This window comes from Boleophthalmus pectinirostris, unplaced genomic scaffold (genome assembly GCF_026225935.1).
Source record: "Boleophthalmus pectinirostris isolate CB_2022bp ecotype Guang Dong unplaced genomic scaffold, ASM2622593v1 HiC_scaffold_21, whole genome shotgun sequence".
Lineage (NCBI taxonomy): Eukaryota > Metazoa > Chordata > Actinopteri > Gobiiformes > Gobiidae > Boleophthalmus > Boleophthalmus pectinirostris.
The window spans coordinates 11,274,271-11,292,902 of NW_026571175.1; the positions used below are offsets into that span (position 1 = coordinate 11,274,271).

At 37.8% G+C, this 18,632-nt stretch overlaps 1 long non-coding RNA gene across 1 annotated transcript; it reads left to right on the forward strand.

The window, feature by feature from the left end:
* Nucleotides 1-7,392: 7,392 nt before the first annotated feature.
* Nucleotides 7,393-16,040, forward strand: LOC129410121 (uncharacterized). Its single transcript, XR_008632740.1, has 3 exons — nt 7,393-7,485; nt 15,365-15,587; nt 15,675-16,040. It is a non-coding gene; the product is annotated as an uncharacterized LOC129410121 (long non-coding RNA).
* Nucleotides 16,041-18,632: the final 2,592 nt, after the last annotated feature.

An 18,632-nucleotide genomic window follows, 5' to 3' on the forward strand; every position in this document is an offset into this window, starting at 1 on the left:
GGGCTGTTGTTGCGTGTTTTCTTTGGAATTTACATTAGCAACTAGAACTAATATAGTGTGTGTTGTATCCCAAGAACACAAAATGCTCTTTTTGACAGCATGATGGTGAGGTGCTGCTCCTTTGTATTTTTAAAGGCTCCGTACTCTCCATACTCTATTCCTCTCCAAATATCATGCTCTTACCTAGTGGACTACATGAAGGAGTTATTGAATATTATGCAGTGGGTACATTTAGAATAAATGCCACTAGTGGTGGAGGAAACACTCCATTTTGTTGCTTAAGTTGAAGTACAGATACAGGAGCCAAAAAAACTCTTATGTTATGTTAAGTTTATGCAAGTTAGCCATGTGGTTTTAAGTTTAATTTCTATAAAATGTAAACAAATGTGCGCAAAACTACATCAAGCATGTTATTACTCAATGTATATTTGAGTCCTCCTCATAGGAAATAAAAAACAAACATTCATAATACACATTCACAGACAGGGAGGCAATGCCGGGCGAGTTACGCCATGATCTGCCAATGGATCGTGGATGTCTGGGCTAAGGATCAGTCTCATTTGTTTTACTTAATGCGCCTTATAATCTGTTGCACTTTATGTATGAAAATAGACGAGAGAATTCAACATTATTGATACTGCGCCTTATAATCCAGTGCACTTTATAGTCTGAAAAATATGGTACTTACATACATTAGGTACAACACATTGTTATAAAAGTGACAGGTTAGACTACTCATTTTAATAAAACAGTTAAGCTCATTATATTTACGATTTTTACAAAAACACTCATAGTTGTTTTCCCAGTTTGGCCATTTTATAGATTTCAAATTTGACTTGCTACATTACTTACCTAGTTGGAAATTGTGACATCACCCAAGGGAATTCAGGGGTACAGGAGCCAAAAAATACCTATGTAAAAGTTAAACTTATATAAGTATTGAAGTGCCCATTTAAAAATGTACTTCCAAGTAAAAAAATAATTTAACACAGCTTTTGAACTATGTAACTCATCTTCATTAATTGATTTTTCCCCCCCACACAAGCCACTCAAATGGATTTCATCACTACTTTTATGTATATGTTTGTTTTTTTGTTTGTTTTATAGGCAGAATGTCACCATAGACTGACTAAATGACTGAAAAAATAATCCCTCATCTGATTCAAACTAACTATAAAGAAAAGTACACATACTGCTCTCAGATGTAGAGAACTAAAAGTAAAAAGTATTCAAAAAATAAATAACTTTTTTTTTTTTTTGAGGTATCTGTATTTGGCAGTACAGTACTTTACTTTTGTTACCATCCACAATTGCCTGTCATCAGATTAGTGCACTTTTAAATAATTTGAGATAATTTAGATATTTTAAATTTTAATATTGTACATATTTGGAGGATGGAAGAGGATTATGGCCCCACTTGCTAATTCTGCACAGACCCTAGCACGAAGAAACCAGATACACACATTTTTGATTCATTACAAATACAACATCAAGTCCTTATACGTTCCAGAGGCATACATTATTAAGCACAGACTGAAGGCTATTTGTACATAAGCGCATGTAATGTATTGAATAAATGATCCTTAAGTGGTGGTGATACACTGGATGGGTCTGTGCCGGGGTAATGCTTGTTAGTGGGAGACGGCGGTGACTGCTGTGTTCCAATCACATCAAAATGACAGGCTGACCTTGGGAAGGCTCAGAAAGAGGTATTTTTAGACGCTCTTCTCTCAGGGATGCTCTTTTTCCGGCTCCTAATTTATTTTATTTTCACTCCGTTGCAGTCCGCCACTCCTGCTGCCTGACGTCCATACACGGTTATTGTGTTTACACATAACCAAGACTTTCATGTTTCTGAAATTGACTGGTTTGTAATATCTACCCTTCTGACAAGTGGATTTTGTAAGTTCATTTTTAACATTTTGAATTGTCAAGATTCATATTAAAGATGCAATATGTAACTTTTCTGGTGAAGGGTCCATCCCCTACTTGTTGCCATAGAGATATTATTGCTTGAATGTTTATTAAGCTTGAATTTATTACTTGTGTTTTTAAGGTCTTATATTACACAGAATGGATTCTTGTGAGCTTTAAGCCATGTTAGAATGTTGTTACCTCATCAAAAACATACCTGGAGTTGTGTTTTGTTCACACATGTTCGAGTAACCCTTTATTATTAGTCTTTTCACCTCCACCTCCTGTCATGTAGTGGTAGTTTTTAAATCAACAGCTACCATTTACCTTTTAGTTCAAATTGGCAATTCCAGAGCTGAAAACATCCAAATGATTCTAGTGAAAGTTTAAAAACAGAGTAGAGCACTTTCTGTGTTACCACATGACATCACAAGGTGGAGTATTTACTGTTTGAGAGAAGAACTCAGCCTAAGTATGCAGGATTTGTGTGTTAAACATGTGTGAATGAAACAAAACACAGCCCCCATCATGTTTTTGATGAGGAAACAACATTATAACATAGATCTGAGAAAAGCGTAATATCTGCCCTTTAAAATAAAATGAGATACTCCTTTAATATCTCACATGAGAGAAATTTGCCTTAGGACAGGGGTCACACTTTAACACAGAAAAAACATCACAACAACATAAGCCCATACAAACAACATCCATCATTAAACATAAATAAATAAGAGACTATAACCATGAGTAACGCACCATCAGGGACCTTTACGTCACTGTATGCAGCTGGCCAGTTTATGCTCTATTAGTATCTGCACAACCTATGAGCACTTTGGATTGCACTGAAAATTACCTGCAGTTTTATGGTATTAAAAATATATTGAAAACATGCAATCTATCCTGGTCACCTGTTCTGATCTCCATGTAGACAGATGAACTGTAAAGCAATTACATCTCACTAGAGAAGCAGGCGATGGGCCCTCCACTAGAAAACTTCAGTGTACTTTTTAATGGCTAAATTGGAATAGAGCTGAAACATAAATTCAACATAAATCTAGTCTTCCTGCCACCCTATTCTACTTTTTCTCCACCACAGCAGCAAGATCATGAGCCTCTGAACTTCTCAAAATCCCCCTCTTCACAATCAGTGATGATAGGCCTCAATTCAACTCTATTATTAGTCCCTTATTTGACAAAAGAATTAATTTACTTTTGTGACACAATTTCCATCATTCACATTATGAGTTGCCTTGTTCAGGCTATTTATACCCAGTCCTCCCACAGTCAGTCAGTTTCCATGAGTCAGCATGGAAAATTTAGCTTGATGATTATAGGACTATCCACGAGGTGACAGATATCCCAGATCTAATTACATATAGCCAACTATGATTACAGTAAAGCAATGGGACAAAGGCAAAGACAAAAATGGTATACTGAAGGACATACTTTGCTAAATTAACTTTTATGAGCCTTTAAACGTGTAACATTGTTCATTCATCCAACACGTACCTGGAGTTGCATTTAGTATCATTTGATGAATCTTATGGAGTAGGTCCACTTCGCCATCACATAACACTTGGTTTCAATTTTTCCAGGATTGTTACGTCATAGCAGGTACAATTTTTGCCATATTCTGGGCATGTACTTTATTTAGCTAACATTAGTATTCCCCATCTCACCCACCCCCCATGGTAAATGCCTCTATTGCCAGTAAATGAATCCCTACACCAGATTTTAGAATGAGGTGCATCCAAGATGGAAGAAAAAAAGGTTGTTTACAAAGCTATTATTTTAGGTTCTAAAATATGAGGTGTCAAAGCAGTAAAAAACAACAATAATAATAATATTGGTATCAAATGGTAAATCCTACAACTAAAATTGCATTCAAGTTGAAAAGAAAAGTTTGAAATGTATTAGTCTCATATTATATTTACATGTGTAAATAGGGAAAAACAGAGTAACTAATGAGACAATAATAGAATAATCCGTCATGTTATTGTGTCAAAGTGTATGCTGGTCATAATGTACGGTCAACTAGAATACCACAGCATTAGTGATTATTCTGTTATTCTGTCATTAGTTTCTCCCTAACAAAATGGAAAGGTCACTCAGTACTTTCATGACTCAGCTGTAAATGTGACTCATATGGTAATATGTTGAGTTGTCAGCTGTGCGCTGTGTAACTTTTTACCTGCTTGTCAAGTTTGATTGACCAGCCATCCCTTTTACATTCTTTTTGAATTCAGAAGGGTTTGGGATGGGGCATGAGGGTCTCCAGCCTCCATCCTAACTTGGGACTGTCCAAGCACAGCCACTAATTTGTAGCATTTGTCTCTCAAATGTGGAAGACATCGCCTCTCAAAAATTGTAGTATCATTAACTACATATATAACTTTTACCCGAGAACATAGTTAAAAGGTAATAAAATATTCTTTCCCTTTCAACACTAACCTTGCTTTTGTTGTATCCATGCTAAATTAAATTAAAGCCCATTTAGAATTCAAGAAATGTACCATTAATCATAGATACTTATACACCATCTCTGTTTTTACTAGTTGCTTCATACTTAGTTAAATACTTGATGACGGCTGAGGATGGTGTAACCTAAAGGTCAAGCTAATGACTACTTTGTCTGTCATATGACTCTGCTCAACAACCAACTGATTACACTCGATTTCCATAAACAGACCATTTCCGTCAATGTTATTAGGCCAAAGCTCAACACAAGAACCTAATTTCAAATAGAGGCTAGTGTCTTATTTATGGTCTTGCAGGGATTGAGCATTCAGATCTGTTAGTCTGTACATTCACTACAGGATAATCACGTATGAGTCATCAGACCATATCACCTCTTCATTCAATCACTGCCCTATGCATGATGGGCCACTGGAGCCCATAATGTAATTGTCAAAAGATACAATAGGTTTAGGTGGTTAGTTACCTCCGAGTCATCTTGTTTGGTGATTTTCCTTTTATATTTGAACAAACAATGAGAAGGATTCTCTAGCTACAGGGTCTCCAACCTGTAGTTCGGGAGCTACCAGTAGCTCTCCACCCCCATCCAGGTAGCTCGCCAAGGGATTTCGGAATTACACGTATTGTCCCGAATAAGTCAAATTTAATCAATTAAATGCCCATTACCATTTTACATGTATTATTTTTATGCCTAACTTTGTACACTAATAAATGGATAACAGTTTATGTTTTATAGGCATCTAACTAAATCTCATTTAAGGCTCGCTGTGGCTCTTAAATATACTCCATTTCTAGTGAATGCTAAAATTAATAGCTCTAGCATTTTTGTTTTGTAAAGGTAACTCACCAGAGGAAAAAGGTTGGAGACCCCTGGTCTAGCACAAACAACTGTCCTTACTTAGGATGGTCCAGTGGCAAACACTAATTTGTAGCATGTCTATCTTAGATGTGAAAAGGAGTTTAGCTCTTCATTTGTTTATTCTGCACAAGTCTACACTGTTTCTTTGTGTGTGTATGTGTTTTTTTTTCTCACTCATTAGCTGCCATAGGACCATATGTTTTAAATTATTATAAAAGCATGAGGTCTTTGGCTGCCCAGGCAACAAGAACTGAACACTAGAATGCCAACTGCAGGCACACTAACGAGGGAAGCACTTTCCATCAGATCAAATACCTACTACCTCTTGCAGCATGACCCGTCTCAGGCTATGTTTTTAAATAATCTGATGAAAGAAAGCGTATAGAAACAGTAAAGAGGAAGGGTCCCACGACTGAACCTTGGGGTACACCTTGCCTGACTCAAGCTGAATGGTTTGCAATAAAAAACTGTCAACAGGTACAGTTATGCTAATACGTACATACACGTATGGCTTATATACATGTTTGTATAACCACCGAACATTTTGACATCCATTTGCCAAATAACCAGAAAGCGTGACATTTAAACTTACACAAACACTCTAAATCTCCTGTGTCAGTCGGCTCTCATTTATGGAAGTAAGCGCAGTGTTTAGTCACTCGGCGCGGTGTCGTCATGCCCATTGTGGCTGGAATAATGGCTGCGAGTGTAAACAGGCTGAAGAAGAGAAAGGAGCCGAGCGGAGGAGCAGAGTAGGAGGGGGGGGGAGGCAGCGCTGGTAGAGAGTCCTCAAGGACACTGTGTGCTGAGGTGTTGGGAGGAGGAGGAGGAGGAGGGCTAGGACGGGGAGGAGAAGGAGGGGGGGGGGGGGGGTTGGCTGCTGACGCATTTGGGCACTGTGCAGGGAAGAAGCGCCTCTGCTGACGTCCGGACTGCCATGCAAATAACCAGGCCCAAACGAGGCCCGTATCCAGAGCCAGTGCGCCCAAGCGTGGAGAGTCTGGCACCACGCGAGATGTACTGACAAAACAAAGTTACGTTGGGGTGTTTTTTTTTTTTTTCCTTCATGTTTTGTTGGCAAAGAGTTTTGTCACACGTTGCAGAAAAGGGTTCACATAACACTACAGAGCCACTTCTTCAGTTCACTCTTGTGTAACAGGATTTGGACACATGCCAAGGCTACTTTCAAAGAAGAACAGCAATATAATACAGTCACCACTTCGAAATGGTATTGCTATTATTATTATTTGTATCATAGTTGGTCATTATAAGATTAGACGGTCATTTTAAAGGTGCGCTTTTCTGATGGAGGATCTACCACTTGTTTTTCTCTACTTTGCCTGGAATGTTCCACAATATAGCATTTAACAACTCCGTCTCTATGGATACGAGCCTGCGTACAGTAATAATTATTTATAATACTTGTAATTTGTCAAGGTATTTTGGCAGTGAACATCTATGATTGAAAGAGATTAGAAAGTGAGATTGCATCCTTTTAATCTCCCTGTCAAATGTCTACGTTCTTTTTAATCTACATGATCTATAATTAATTTGAATTCTTCCAACTTTCACAAAGCATAATCAACAAAACAGCAAGCAGCTTACTTGTTTGTTTTCTAGTTCTATCCCATTGCGTATGTTGTGGTATGCCTGGGCAAGGCACGTCACCAATGTCTCCTTTAAATAGTATGAATATGCTGTGAGGGCGACTGGTTATTGTTGGTACTTGATATTGATACCAGAATTTTAGTTTTCCAAATGTACAATATAATTCTCAGCATGAAAAATGTTGTTTCTTCAGAACCACAGGTACTACTACTCTGGTATCAATTAGAATGTGGGAATACATTTTGACAGCTCCACTACAAAACCATTCCACGCCTTACCCACTGTGAATTTCGCAAGCTGTTTTTTTTTTTTTCTGGCACGAGATGAAACAAGCTAACGACTCAAGTTTACATTTGGCTTTATTGTGCTGGACGCAGTGTTTTGTTGTGCTTCAAGGAAAGTGCTCTGGTTTCAGTGAGGGGAACGCTGTCTGAACAAAAGCGTTTGGTCACAGATGACAGCACGCGGCGATCCGCCTCTGAGCGCTACAAAAGCTCAAAGGTGCAGCGTCTGAAGAGGCCGGCGCTCTGAGCAGTGGTGAGTTTTGTGAGTCAGAGGTGTTGGAGGAACAAAAAGTGACTGACACAGTACGTGTTTGTTAGCTCATCTTTGTCAGAATCAAACAAGAGGTGGGTAGAGTTCCTAAGAATTTTACACAATGTTATTTCAAAATAATAATACTCAAGTAGAAGTACAGTCATGGTCCAAGAAATCACTCAAGAGTAAAAAAGTACATATTTGGGAAAACTACTACTCAAGCTCAGTGGCGGCTGGTCAATAGGGGCGCAAGAGCGCCGCACTCCCTAACTTGACCTAAATAAAAGAAGAACAAAAAAAAAAAGTTGTTATTTTGTATTAGGCTATATGTTTACTATTTTGTTTAAAATTGAACGTGTATCTGCATAGACATATTTTTATTACCTTAAATGTGCTCATATCACTTTATTTGAGTCATGTGTTTAAAATGTGAGTGCGGTGAGTCAGTGCGACCTAATGGAGATCTATGGAAGAGCCTGAAGTTTTGAGAAAATTTGACGTCATTACGTTGCCTCTGTGCATTACTTTACATTAGCACTAAAATACGTCTTTAGGACGCAGAGTCGAAGCGCCCTGAAATCAACTGATTGGTCTGAATAAACATGAACACACATCTGGACCTGTTGTGGTTCAGCTGCTCTGTCACTCAGCCCCGACTCTGCACTGACACATGTTACTGCTGCAGGAGAATGAACGGAGAACAACAGAGCTGTGGGCTGTACAGTTATGGCGAGTTCGTACAAGTACGTCCGAGGAACAGTTTTACGGAGTAAGAGCGAGAAAAGAAGCATTAAGCTGGAATGAGCTTTTGGCTGCGGTGAAATACTACGGCTCTTATTCTGATTCGCACACTGGCTAATGGCGGCTAGCTATTATCTTAAACCTCTCCACAGTAAAAGCGCGAGGACAGACCCGCCGCTGGGACCAGGAGCCACGCGCCGCCGGAGCCTGTCGGACCCAGGACCCACTCACTGTCGGACCCAGGACCCACTCACTGCCGGGGCCAGGGCAGTCGCTCGCTGCTCTGTCTGTCCGCCTTTGCCCGCGTGTTTCTCGGTGTAAAGGTTTCACTGGGCGTAGCGCACAGAGGGCATAATTCTACCTGGTGTCCTGGTGCTAATATGGACTGGTGTAACTTTCAGATTTATGTGGGAAGTGGGATTAAGACTGATTTTACAATCAACTCGTGCACTCGTCTCTTGGACCTCGCGTCACGGACCTCACTGGACCGGGATTTGGACCAGTTGATCTCTCCGTATTGGACAATAAACTTTTGGAGACAGAACCAGTGGGACAGTGGATAGAAAAAACACTCTGCTTCAGTCCTCTGGAGAAGGTAAGAGGCCTGTTTTCATTAGTTTGGAGCAAATCTGAAGATGGAGCCTCACAGGTAAATAGTATTATAGTGTTATAATTAAATAGTGCCTAAATGAGCTGGGGGGTGCGATGGAGCTGCTGTCGTTCTGCTGTGCGCTGTAGCAGCTGCGCTGATGCCGTGTGTTCATGTTGTAACCATAGCCTCTTATTGTAGTTTTGCTGGTGTTGTTGGAGATGGGTGTGAGCGGTGTGTTACCTTGTGTTGTGTTACGTTGTGTTGTTGGGGCTGGCAGTGAGCGGTGGATCAGGTTGTGCTGCTGCGTGAACTTGGGTAAACTTGCGTAAAACTGCGCTTGGCTGTGCGTTGTGCTCTGATAGTTCAGCCAATAGTGACCAAAATGAAAATGTCTTTTTCTGTTTCATTATGATACTATATAGCCTATATATAATACATATATTTATAATATATATTTATAATTTTGGCCTTGGCGCCCCCCCAAAAAAATTATACCACCAGCCGCCACTGCTCAAGTTAGAGAAACTTATTAAAGAGTAAGTGTAACTGTATCTTATTTATAATTTTAGTTAATGTAATTGGAAACATTAAATATTAGTATGTGGTAGAGGTCCAAGAAATTACTCGAGGAAACTGTAGTGAGAGTAACTGTAAGAGTAACTATTATCTACAACATCTAATTAAATTGAATGTAGAAATAAAATATTGCACAAAAAATCTGTAATTTTCAAATGATAGACGTAAACATGAGAACTTGAATACTTAAGTATTCAACAATCCTAAGTGTCCTCATCTCTACGCAATGTTTTTTTTGGAATGTTCCACAGTATAGCTTTAAACTAATCCATCTCTATATCTCATAAACGGAGTTAGATGCCAAAGAAAAGATTTAGGAGCAGGAAGTGCGCTGACTGGCTCTATATTTTTATGTTATAGGACTCTGATTTTTGTTCCCATAAAGGGGGCATGTCTTAAGAACTGAATGTGATAAATACCCATCCATCACCAAAATGTATATTCAATTTGTGAATAAAAAATAACAATGTAACCAATGCTTTTTTGTGCAGATAGCCCAATACCAGATAGGAGCTGTAGCGTCTGAATGAAAAGACTAGCAGAGTAAATTACATAATGGACTTTCCCTGCCATATTTGACAGGAGAGTTAAGAAGACTTTTTAAAGGATGTAAGAGAGATTTTTTATGATTCTCCAATTTTGACTTAATTTGGTGGAATTAAAGCAATTTGCGGAGAAAAGCTGTTGAAAATTACAGGAAGTAGAGAGTTCAAACATACTGATAACATCACAGTGGGAGAATTCTATCCAAAAGTTTGGCACAATTTACATTTTTGGATACTTTTTAAACTTTTCAGCTAACTTCTGTGTACATTTGTGGAGTTTTACCCGGTAACAGTTATGGAATTCCCTAGTGTAATGTCATGATTTGCAACTAGAAAGTAAAATTTAAAATCTAAAAATGTGGGAAAACAAAACCTTCAATATAGTGATCTTAGCTGTGTTTTAGTCAAATGTGTAGTCCAACTCCAACCTGTCATATGCACTTTAAGTAGCATTTGTCAAAGTAATGAGTCAAAGCTAACATTTCTCAGATTCGGAGTATACAGGGAGCTCACAGGCAGGAGCAACGCCACAGTAAATATTGACTTGTTCAGTGGAGCGTGTGAAAAAGCATCCCCAGTTTTAAGACTTATACAGTGGCAAACACAGTGACTCCTATGAATCCAGAGTCTGCAGCAATGACGGGAGAAGACCGACTCATCAAATATTCACTATTAGCCCAGTTTCCTCTGATAGTTTAGCGCAATGTGTAGCTTTAAGTGAAAAATAAAGGACTCTTATAAACTTGTATTAATCTAATTCAACATCCTTTTTCTATTAAGGATAGCAATATGTATTTATAAGCCATAAAACATTCTTACTTAGACAAATTTTATTGATCCACAAGGGAAATTATCTGGCCACAGTAGCTCACACATCACAATATAATACAATAACAGAGCAAAAATGTTAATGGTAATAATCAATTCTAAATAAGTGGCAAAAATAGCAAGAGACTGGTGTCAAATAAGGAATAATTATATAACTCTGTGCTTGTATCAGAGCATTTGTAAGTTGTGATTTGGACTCGATTCATACTTGAGTAACTATTTTTAGGACTTGACTTGACTTTTAGGACTTGACTTGGAACTGAGCCCTGTGACTTGAGAGGACTTGATACTTCTCCTAAAAATATGTATGCTTTTAGAAAATACTTTTCTCTTTACAGTTGATAAATGTGGTGCTGAATTTTACAGGAACAAACTGGAACATGTCCCTCCCACTTCTCTGTTTGTTACTTTGGATGGAACTGAAGTACTGTAATGTAATGTAATGTAATGTACTACAGTAATATAGAGTACAATACATTTCAGTACTACTTGATAAAATAACTGTTATTAGGCATTCTCAAATCTTAATTCTTTCCATTCTGACCGTAATGATTGCACTAAGCTCTTGTCAGGACATTTAAAAGAAAAAATTGCATTTCTTCAACTCTATATAAAATATATATAAATACTCATATACCAAGACATTTTAAGTACAATTTAGTCATATAAGTCATATAAAAATCTAATCATATATACAATCTAAGCTATATTTGGTACTTTTTTGGTTTAAAGACTTGAAATGACTTGATGCTCAAATCAGACGACTTGGACTTATAAGCCTGTGACTCGAGACTCGACTTGGACTTGCCTGTCTTTGACTTGGGACTTGACTCAGACTTGAGGTCAAAGACTTGAGACTTACTTGAGACTTGCAAAACAATGACTTGGTTCCACCTCTGGCTTGTATAGTAATACAAATATATCTCAGCTATATACAAGAGATTTATTACTAACACACATTGGCTCTAGATGTCCTGCAGCTTTATTAGCACATGATGATGCTACTTTCACACGACTCAGTTATGTTAAGTTCACATATATATTATATATGTGAACATATGAAAGAGCTATTATGATGGTTGTAAACAAGGTGTAACAAGTCTGGGGTAAATTGAAACAAAGTGATTTCTGAGGCTCTGAGCAAGAAATCTGATAACACAGATCAAAGAAACAAGTATTAATGAAGCAAAATACAGCTCCAGGCATGATTTTGATGAGGAGACAACAATAGAACCTGGTTAAAAGCTCCTTCCAAAACTTACTTCTGCATAATATGTGTCAAGCTGAAAACAGAACTTTTGCATCTGTTGTACCTTGATTGTATAATGCACCTTTATGTACCATGTTTTATGCTGTGTATCATGTCCACTGATTTGTCATTTTCAGGTGACATATCGTGTTGCCCATCTCATGTGGCACATCTTTTTGTTTTCCTGATCTGAACACGTCACCTGTGTAGTGTTGTCGTGTTGTGTGTGAGTAGGCCATGTGTCACCACAGACACAACTACCTCAGGCCTTCCACACCTCCATGATGTGAGCAGCTACGCAATACTCCTCTCTCCCTGGAATCAGCCCCACGAAGAGCTGCTACTGTGCTCCTCTATGTTCCAATCAAATCAGACTTCACACATCCATGGAGATTGTTTACAGTGGCAAAGAAAATTACTATTAGCTTGCCGGGCAAATCCAGAATGATATTTCTCACCACCCCCTCTGTCGTGTTTCAAGCCAGAAGCAAACATGTGATAAGATGTGCTTTTTTCAGTGACATGTGTGAAACAAAGGAGCTCTTTGGTTAGATGTCATTTACAAACTAAATTACAACTAAGTCACAGGGCTCAACAAAAATCTGCAATGCTTTTACAGTGCCAGGTGATTTTGTTTTTCACTTTCTTTACGTCATAAGCAGCCGTATTTGTTTGAGACAGATGATGCGTGTTCCCTTTTTCACAAACATTTAACTGTGATACCTAGAAAAACAAATAATTCCCAGAAAGATTAGAATGGAAAAATTTGTATTCAGGTAACAAACTTAACCCTGACAGTAGCACTAGTTCTCATCCAACTAAATGCCTTTTCAATCACAAAAGCATCAGTCAGTCACATTTCTTTCTTCTTCAAAAAACATGCTTTAGCAATCCGCAGTACATAGTATGTGGTTTTTTTTGAGCTTGATGGAATACTCGTCAATAGTAAATGACCCTTATTACACCATAGATTACATGTTTACATTTTTCTTGGATTGTCACAAATCTAATAATGTTTCTTCTGTCTGATAGAGTTGACAATAATTGAATTATATCAAGACAGATATTAGATTTTTTTTAGAACCTTTGCAGCTCAGACCTTACTCGGACATTACTCCGACAGAGCTCTCATGAATGTAGAATGTTTTATGAAAAAAATAAATGAACTTCTGTTTTCTCCCAACTCTCAAGAATCATTGTTATATAGATTCAAAACAATTATGTTTTTTTGGTATTGCTTCAAAATTTGTTAAATATTCAATTCCCTAGGTAAATTTGACCTTACATGTTTCAAGCATTTTTGTGCTTTAGTCATCATTACCATAATAGGACACTGGACCAGAGTGGTACCTCAACTGTGGTGGGCAGTATAGTGACCTATAACTTCTCAACTTCTGCATATACTGCAATATAACACACAACAAAAAACATGACTTCACTCAGTGACCTATAGCCATGAGTCAAACTGCTCTATAGCCCTCTCTGTATCTCACTGCATATAAGGAAAGATGCCATGTGTGCTGGTTTGGGGTGAATCCTAGAGAGCAGCAGTCGGACTGGTTTTGGCGGTGTATGAAACCTCCCTCATGTTTGGGTGAGTCACAGTTAGCCTCTGGGCAAATAATGTGTTCTCATACACGTGACTCATGGCACTTGCAATTTCACTACGACTACACAAAACTACTATGACTTATACTGTAGAAACATAGTGACATCATCAAAATTTCAGACTCAAGTAAAGTATTCAAACTGCTCAAATAAACAATAAGAAGAAAAAAAATCAACTGTTGCCATCTGTGCCACCAAAAAGTGTGTATATTACTTACAGGACTCCTGACGTGGCAATAAATAAACATTGTAAACCATATTTCTATAGGTTTGGTTCTTCTTGGGGACCAGTCAATGCAAGCAATGGAAGTGTCTTGCCCAAGGACACAAGAACAATATGCGCTAACCCAGTGTATGGATTGATGGGCCAATGCTCTAACTACTGAAGTATTTCTACCCCAATTTGTAGTAAACATACTGTCACACAGGAAAAAAATTAAAAATTAAACAATAGTGGTCCTAGACTGCTATCTTGAGGTACACCACAGGCAATTAGAATGTATTATCTTCTAGTCAATGATCTGAATTGTAAAAGTTGCCTAAATAAAAAGACTGAATTTGGATTTTGTAACACTATATAAATTTTCCAGCACCTGGTTATGTCCATTTAGATATGCTGTGGAGATTGCTTTCACTGGAATAACATTAAACTTGCTTATTATTGAATTATAGATGTTTTGGGGGATTTATTTTTCAGAAGTTTAACTTATCATACTGTTGAAAAATTCCATGCAAAACAACAACATTTCCATGGTGATGGACCCTCCACCTGGAAAATTACACAGTCCACCTTAAGATATTGTTAGGAAAATTACCCCATTATCAATTGTCAAGTTCAACAATGCTAGACAGAATATAGCTCCACACTTTTATTGTTAGTCCTACTTTAGTTAGTAAATAATATAAGAAGTTGGACAGGCCATTCTAGAGATACAACATATTCTCTTCTGTTCCTTTGTTGTGAAAACCTAATGCAAAAGGGCCACAAAAATGGTAAACAATGGTAAATGCTTTCAATGGTAGATGAATGCAGCAAACCTGTGGAACAAGCTCTAACAAGAACCTTGAGCCTATTAGCTGTGTGAACAAAACAGTCTACAGCACGTCTGAGTTTCTGACGAGGACTGAGGTGATCAACATTCCACACTGTTACCATCAGCTACAGACATGGCATGGAATAATTGGACACTTAAATAGATCTTAATTTATAATACATCATTTTTATTTATTTATTTTTCTGTGGTATTTATGTTTTATTTTGTTGCCAGTTTAAATTTGTGTTGTAACCTTTTTTTTCTATATGTTTAATACTTTGCATAGACACCAGGCAAAAATTTGGACTATATGTTTACTACTTTCTACATTTGATATACATACAGGAGACATCAAATATATGAAGTAAGATATATGGAATTATTTAATAAAGAAAAAAGTTAAATAAAAATATTACATATTTTACGACAAAACAAAAGGTAGAAAATTTGAGGATTTGGTTATAAAATATATCAAATCAAATTAAAATTTAGTACTTCTTTTTTTTTTAACTATATAATCCTGTTGATGGCTTCTGTATGTATATAAAATGTAAAAAGTAGTGAACATGTAGTCAAAATTTTTGCCTGGTGTCTATCAAATTCTTATACCCAGACTTACACCAAGGCTTTTAAAACAGTTTTTGATCGTATTAGCTTTTTATTTTTTCATTATATAAATAGAAATAACTGATACGTGTGAAAAACATGTAGAAAACATGGTGAAAATCTTGTTGGTGATACAGATTTTTTCTTTGAGTTTAAACAAATAATATAAAAATGTGTTATTTCTATGTCCAGACAGCTCTCAGTTTTCCCATAGAGAACATGATGAGTCACATCACCATATCTGGACTTGGTCATCAGGAGGTTATTCAGTGCAGACCTGAGGAAAACAAGATTAGATCATGGACCAGTGGAGGGACATCGCCAGGTGTAGAAAACAACATGAAACATGGAGAGCTAAGATGTCACTACAAAACACAAGAATGAGAATTTGATCGTAGGAAACACAATATTCCAGGTTTAAATATTTACTTCACTTAAAACCTTAGTATGTAACTTTTTTGCTTAAAACTGACTCAAATAAAACCATGTTTTTTCGTCACAGATGTTTTAATCGCCCTGAAAAACAATGAAAAACACGTGTCCTGAGCACGCCTTGCATCTCCACAAACCAGACCATCCTGCTTATTTCCATGGAAATGTTGCTGCTTATCTATCTCCATGGAAAATGTTACATAGTATGGTTTTAACTTTCTTTTTCCATGGAATCAGGCAGGTGACTTTCCAGCTCCAGAAAGTTACATACTATCACTATATGCTGATTGCAATTAATCTCATTATTAGAAAAGTATAAATGACGTACTTTAATTTTAGCAGTACTCTATCAGTGTTCATTTTGTTCATTACAAAAGTGACGTATGGACTTACTCATCTGTGTATATACGGTAAGGTGACGCAAAGACACACTGACATAGGCCCACACATGAGTCAGAGTGATTGACCAATCAAGTGACATCAAAAGGCTAAGTGTTTTGGGTTCATGGAGATGCCCCAAACATGTTAATGCTACTCACACATACATGAATGTTGAGGAAAGATTATAACGTGATTCTTTTTATTCTAATTATTGACTGATGAGTTTATAAGTGTGTTTCACAATAAAAAGTGACTGCTGTTAACTTGAAAATTACCGCTTCATGACATCACAAGGTGGAACGGTCCATTTTGAGCTTTTTTGAACATTTTAATATACCTTGAAGCTTACAAGAGTCAATTTTGTGCGACATAGGACCTTTAAACTAATATACATTTAACATCTACTGCACAGAAGCTAATAAAAGTAGTTGAAGTATTGGAATAGTAGACATTGTGTAGCATTGTGTAGAGTCAATAGCAGATTAGCTTACCAAACTCGTCCTGAACAGTGTGGTTTGTTGCATTATTCAGTGACCTTGCAGTAGCACATACCTGGGACACGTGTGAATGTAGTGCTGTCTGCGCCCGCCGTTCACAGCAGAGCACCCACTCGACCTGATTGTTTCATGAGTCACACAGAGCGGCAGCGCGGAGGTGATGAACAATCTTCGGAAAAAGGAGAAAATGAATTAAGGTGACACAATAAAGGTGGATATGTGTTTCGTGGGTGTTGGGTTTACAGATAGCTGTGTGAAAGTTGTTTGTTACTGAGAAGAATGTAAAAGAAAAATATACTAAAGCAAATTTTATACATCGCTGTCCAGTGTGGAAAAAACTTAGTTGCAAACAAAGCTTTTTTGTTAGTTTGTTGTTTTGCGTATTTTAAGTGTTTTATTGTCAGAAACAGGAAGTGCATGTTAGGATGCTATTAGGTTCTAAAAGTTGTGATAGGCTCTTATTAACTCATTGTAGTGAATAGAATTAAAGGCTGCTCGGAACACATACGAGATAAGTCAATTCAATTCAGTCTTTATGAAGAACACATAATATCTGGTTCATAATATAAAACAATAATAACAATAAAAAAAATTGAATATACAGTGCATGTTAGAATGTATACAGACAAGACCGCCAGTATCTCCACAGCTCAGAGGTGAATCTGACAGAGCTCTTCACAGGACACACTAGAGCTTGAATGATTTGATTGCATATGTGGCATGAGTGAGTGGGACTACTTTGATATCTTGTGGTAACTACTGGCTGAACCAATAATTACTCACATAACTAGAGGAAAAGAGCCAACAACGTCACCAGGGAGTTGGCCCAGGTCCAGCTAATATAAAAGGCACATAGGTTAATTGTTGATAAACAGAGGCATAATTCAAAATTTTAAAGTTTAATTTATAAATTTTCCGTAAATTAGATTATTGTGACAGTAATGTTAGCAGGTGTTAGGACAATTTGGTTCACAGTTCACTGAATGACTTTTGGTTCCAAAGAAGGTTTGTTCATAAATCCAGTTGGAGCTCAAATCTCCAGATAACACCAGTACACAGAAACGGCAAGAAAAGGCAAGGCAGCAACAGTGCACTCAGCTCCATGGCTCAAGATCTATAAAGTAAAATGCACATTACCCCCAACTGTTGAACTAAACGATAATTTTGAAGGTCCAATATTATGCCACACACACCTATATTTGTCGCTGGATGAGTGTGGCGAAGGACAGACGCCAAACGGCCAGCCTGCCCACTAGCCGGCCCATGGCAGCAAGCACTGAGACTGGTGAACAAGCAGCGTCAACAACGGGAAACCAGAAGCAAGAGTGTGAGGTCAGAGGGCGAGGGGACAGAAAGGGGGCGATTTTATAGATTGACTGATGTCACCTCCAACCAGTGGTCAGACTGCACCCAAGTGGCAGAGCCTGCCCGCGGGCCACACTGTCACACTCAGATTCATTGCTCTAAACATAATTGAATAAATACAACATCTGATTGTGATGACACAGGGTCTCACACCACAATTTACAAACTTTCGCTACAGGACCTTGGCACTTTCAGTATAAAGACAAAGAGTCATTATAGGCCACTGTCAAACTCTGCAAACTCTTTCTTGTACTTGTGCCAAAGATGTGCACTATACAAGGGTGAGCAGAAAGAAGTCTTAAGTACTTCCTTTTTCCCCCCAATAAAAAGACCCTGTTCAAGGTGCATTGCGCAAGTTTTCTAGTGAAGGGTGCACCACCTGCTTGTCTCCATGGAAATGTTACTGCTTTGTCTAGATCAGTATAGATTAAGGCTACGTTTATATGATGATGGTCCAAGCAGAAGATGCAAAAGTGGGGTTGCGTCTTCCCTTTTTATTCCGTGTTTAGACAAGCATTTTCGGGAGGAAATCTGCATGCATACGGTGGCGCAAAAGTGTGTGGAATTCAATTGGGTATGCATGTCATCCGACATGTTTGTTTCTGTATACTGTATTTATGTGACATAAATGTGTATGCAACGTGAGCAGATCTGACCAGAGTTTTGCGTCTTGGGCAGTGTAGATGGAAATGCTACGGTGGAGCTTATTTAACTTTTCCACTCTGGAGGGTGGTTTCAGATTTTTGCAGTTTTAAGCCCCAAAAACACCATCACTGTCTAAACAA